The sequence below is a fragment of the Dipodomys merriami genome, unplaced genomic scaffold (assembly GCF_024711535.1).
Source record: "Dipodomys merriami isolate MVZ:Mamm:240054 unplaced genomic scaffold, mDipMer1.0.p SCAF_925, whole genome shotgun sequence".
Lineage (NCBI taxonomy): Eukaryota > Metazoa > Chordata > Mammalia > Rodentia > Heteromyidae > Dipodomys > Dipodomys merriami.
The window spans coordinates 21,081-26,471 of NW_027206541.1; the positions used below are offsets into that span (position 1 = coordinate 21,081).

Here is a 5,391-nt window from a genome sequence, read left to right on the forward strand (position 1 = left end):
TTTCCCAAATCATTTACATAGAAGGCATTGTTTCCTATTTTCTCATTCCTAGAATAAGCTGCACATGAAGACACCACTGGTCCTAATTTTCAGTCTGTACCTTTGAATATTGAGGAAAATCTTTCCTCTGCTCTCTATAAATTCCCTACTCTCCAGTTAGAATAATTTAGAGTAGTAAAAATGGAAAAAAGATAAAATAAATCATGGTGAATAAATATATGCAGAAAATTCACCAGATTTTTCTGACCAGTTCAACCAATGTGAACTATTGGAGAAAAACATGGACATCTCATTCCCACTGGCACTCAAAGTCTCCGGTTAGGCAATTCTGACGAAGACAGGAAGTAAGATGAAAACGTGAGGAATGGTATCATTTGCAAGAAAAAAATTGAGGAAGATCCAAGCAAATTTCTTCTTTTGGATCCCGAAAACTGCATTTGATATTTCCAAAAGGATAAGTAAGTATTACTACCTCTATGAAGTTATGGAAGACTGTACAAATTGTTCTCCTAAGTTGTAATGGTTTGGTTGAGGTTCTTAAATTTCAAAAATGCCAGTCCATCCTTTGTTTCCCTACAATTTTTTTCAGAATACAAAGCAACAGCAATATCTTACTTTAAAAAATCATGGATTCCATGTATTTATCCAAGTGAATTGCCTGACTTTGATGTCAAAATATATTCAAGAATTGTTTTTGTACATCTATAATGATTTCTGCAGAGTTTGTGATTTTTTTTTAAATCAGAAATAATTTTAACTTATCTTTTGAAATAAATAGTATAGAAACTAAAGATGTTCAAGGTGCTTTTCTGAAAAAAGTATATCTGTTTGTATAATGTCCATAATCTATTTAATTCGCTGCTAGATATAATACTTTGAATTCTACATTGTTATATAATGTATATGTTCATTAATAAATGTGTCCTTTCAAATTGCATTCCATATAGAAAAAGTTTAAGATTCTTTTTTTCCTAGGTCCTTGTATTATTTTATTTCTTTGGGATAAAATGACAATGTTAACTAATTTCTTTTTTTTTAATTTAATTTAATTTTATTTGTGAACATACTGTACAGAGGAGTTACAATTACATGGGCAGGATAATGTGTACATTTCTTACCAAGCATTGCAGCCTCCTCCTTTGTTAATGTTAACTAATTTCAAGTTTTGTAAAGGTTATGCTATGTAAAGGCCTTTCTCAGGTGAAGATATAATATACTGTTGTCAAACTAACCTTTAATTCTATGAATTACATGTATTGTTACAGTTGTATTTTTGTAATGAACTTTTTAATAACTGTTTTTAACTGTTTTTCATTTCTTGCATCAGAAGAATGAAAAATATGGAATACTTCACAAATTTTCATATCATCCTTCGGCAAGTGCCATGTTAATCTCTGTATTGTTGTAATTTGGGTAGGCCTGCTGCTGAAACATGTAGTATCATCTAAATTTAAGTACTTAATGATGCAATCTTTATACAGGCATATATCCATGGTTGACTATTTATAGCAAGGAACCCTTATTGTTCCTAAAAATGCTTATTTCTCTAAAATTCTGTGTATAATGGGAAAAACATATTGCTTAGTCGATTGCTCATATTTGCAATTTTTTTGTCAATGACTATTTTGTCTTTTTCATTTTAAATTTTATCATACTTTGAAGCCTTTACAGCTAAGTCCAAAGGTGATTGCTTTTCAAGTATTTATTTATCAACTGAATTAGCTTTGTGGAGCTAATGGATGCAAAGAAAGCCTTGCTTAAGAGCTACTTCTTAACTTTTGCAACTTAAAATTTCCCAAATGAGGTCTTGCTGGGACAAATGTCTAGCTGACCCTTTACCTTTCTTCCATGTAGGAACAGACCAATCAGAATATCTTACCGTGACAGCAAAGATTGTCAACTGGAACAAAACTAACCTTAGTTACAAGAGATCATAGAGAGATGAACAGTTCAGACAGAATTGTTTAGAATGGAAGGCATTTTATCAAAATATAATTGTTTATTATACTTATCATTTCAAAAGTAGCTAAAGCAAAGAAGGTGAAAAAATTGTTCATATGCATGATTACCTACTGTCATTGCCTGTCTATCATCCAACCAGGCAGGAACTTACACTACTGACTTTATATCACCAAATATTTCCATAGCTCCTGGAGAAGTCCATAACTTTCTCCTCGATATTAGGCCTTAAATTGGTAATGTTTTAATCACAGTATTTCCTCTTTCCTCTAGGCTGTAAATCAACAAATGGTAAAGCTTTAAGTCTAACTCTACCAAAAACTGAGGTAGAGATAATGGAATAATACTTTAAAACAGAGTTGCCTTTTTTATATTATATATACTTATATATTTTATATTTATATGTGCTGATTTTAAATTTCACACAGTGAATCTTAGTAGAATTGATAGTTTGATAAATATATTGACATTTATTCTCATAAGTAGATTGGAATATAAATAATTAGGTTTAGAATATATATTAGAATATAAAAAGTATCAATTCAATGTCTTCGGTATAAACTTGTGATACCTTCTATGTGTTCGTGGTCTTCTGAATTCACAAGGTAAAATAACAGTATTGTTTTCCACTAATGTATAAGGGATTTTACTCTGATACTCTGTTTATTGTTTTAACTTGCTGGACCCAAAGTGTTTTTCTCCATATTTCTGAAGCATTCTTAATGAATATACCCAAATTTTGCTGATATGATGTCTCAAAGCTATTATTCTTCTGCAGGACCCACGGGTCCTAGGATACCAGGTTCAAGTTATCTGCATAATCAAATAACAAGGGCAAGACTTCTCACTTAGGCTCATGCAACATGCCAACAGAAAGTAATTGAAGACTAATCTCAATTTCTCATATCCTATAATATTTCAGGTCCCAAATTCCTTACAAGAATTAGCAGTAATCAACTGTGAAATGCAAAGCAACTTGAAATGAAAGATGAGATCACAAAATATGAGAGAAAGTACTGTAGTTCAAAATTTCAATTTACAAATGACCAGCCCATATGAGTGAACAAAATCACAAATGAACAAGATTATTTTTAATACCCCTCTCCTAATGATTAATGAAAGATTTCAGTGCAGCATAAGTTGGCCAAAAATAGTTTCTGGAATGATAAATCCATAATTGGTCTACCAAGGCTAGAAAAACTTGATTTAGATGTCAAATATAATTTAGAAAAACATTAACTAAGAAGATCCTTAGTGCTTCAAAACACCGGTACTTCAAAAAACTAGGTTCTATAGTATAAAAATGTTGTCATTCTCAAACCAATGATAACCTACACTTAATCTCCTGAAAATATATTCATTTTCAAATAAACTATTAAAAATCCCATTTGCCAAAATAACACTTGACAAGTAGATGATAGTGACATTAGAATGCTTTCAAGTGTAGGGAGCAAGTTAAAATAGAGTTGATTTACTTACCCAACACTAATATCAACCAAATTCATTCATTAAAGTGTAGAAATAGTACCCCCGCCATTTGTGTTGTTCAGTAGGTGCCTTCCAGAAATGTGTTAAATAGATTAGTCTCCCATATTCCAAACACAAGTATTAGCTAATAAAGTAAATTTCATCACATAAGAACGTACATTTTAAAAAGTCACTTATAGTTGCCTTATCAAGTGTTGTTTTATGTTTTCCCTATCTGTCTAATATAGTAAGAAATATGACTTTAAGTCTTGCATTTGGGTACTGATCAGAGATGTGACAAACATAAAATATGTCTTCTATTTCTATCATATTCCTCTACACTAGTAAATTTTAGTTTTCTTCTTTTTCCAAAACTTATAGGTAGTAGAAAATATTATCCTATGTAAAATAAAATAATCACACACCATTGTACAAAGCCATTTATAAAAACTGGTATTTAGGAATACATTCTAAGTCAATTTTAAACTTTCTTGCTGTCTAAAGATTAATCTTCCAAATGAATGAGAATAAAATCATGTCTAAGTGATTCACATCTTCAGTCTTGCAAATTGTTATTGCAGATAAATGAATTATGGAAATATAAGCTGACATCAGTTCAAGTATATGTGGGATTGAAACTCCATGGAATGTATATAAACCTTTCAAAGTATTAACAGGCAGTTTAAAAGAATGACTATCAGGAAATTGAAAACAGAGAGGAACAATAGTAAAGAAATAGAATGAATGAAAAATAGAACAAGGGGCAAGTACAGCTAGAATACTTAATGTACACATGTAATAAAGGAAGTGAAATAAATCTTGGAGAAAGGGTTGGTTCATATTGATAGAAGGAGTGACTCTGATCCAGGAGCATTAGACAATTAGATGGACATATTTAATTGTAACACACTTGCACAACCTTTTGAAATTCAGTTAAAAACACAACAACAAACAAAAACATACAAAAATTACAACCAAACAGCAATCTCTAGACAGTATGAATATGACCTCTCAAAATTTTAAATAGTTAATGAAGGTCAGTCTTTGGAAAAGCAAACAAAGCTGTGCAAAGAGGGCAGTTTGGGGTGTGGGGAGAATTTTAAACAGATTTAAATAGATTGTCTAAGGTTATAAATAACCTATATCTACTGCAAATATTTTCTTCTGCGAATGTTCTTTGTCTGAACTGGATACTCCAGTCCTGAGTCACATTTGATAGCTTGTGAAGACAGAATGGAAGAAACAAGAACAAGAACCTATTACTCCACTGGAGATAAAGCAGTTCTCTTTGTTTTCTCTCAATCTCTTCACTACTCAATTTTCATACTTTTACTAAAGTCAAGAGGTTTGGAATTTTATCTTTCCTTCTTTGTTGTCACAAAGTAATTTTTCAAAATAATTCATTAAATATTATTTGCCATTATTTTCTATCATGCTGTTTACTTGTCCACACGAGTCCATTAAACTTGCCCTTTTAATTTGGTTGCCATGAAAACCCAACAACTATGTTAATGAAGACCAACACTAATGCAAATCTTTGTCTCCAAAAAACCAGTCCAAGAACCTGTAATCACAAATATTTAGCTATATATTTTTTTTTCTTTTTTCTTTTACCTTGAAATCTTCTTGTGTCTAATGTGCCCACAAAAATAAGTACTCCACCCATTTTTGGTTCAGTCACTTCTAACCTCAAAGATATATTTTGCTAACAAAATGCTTAGAGGAAACTGAAGAATAATCCATTTTTATCTTCTCTCTTACAACTTTTATCTTCTCTCTTAAGACTTTCCTTAGATACCATATTGTGAACAGTGAAATTATTCTTTGCAAAATTATTTCAATAGATTATTTTTCTCTTGGTCTTGCTTTTGCTCAACAAGATTTATGGAGAACAATAGAGTTAAATCACCCATTCCTTGGATTACATTGTCTGGTACAAAGGACAATACTTCCATGTCCTACTTC

General features: G+C 31.1%; 1 pseudogene; it reads right to left on the minus strand.

The window, feature by feature from the left end:
- Positions 1-1,334: 1,334 nt before the first annotated feature.
- Positions 1,335-1,434, minus strand: LOC138821671 (U6 spliceosomal RNA; annotated as a pseudogene).
- Positions 1,435-5,391: the final 3,957 nt, after the last annotated feature.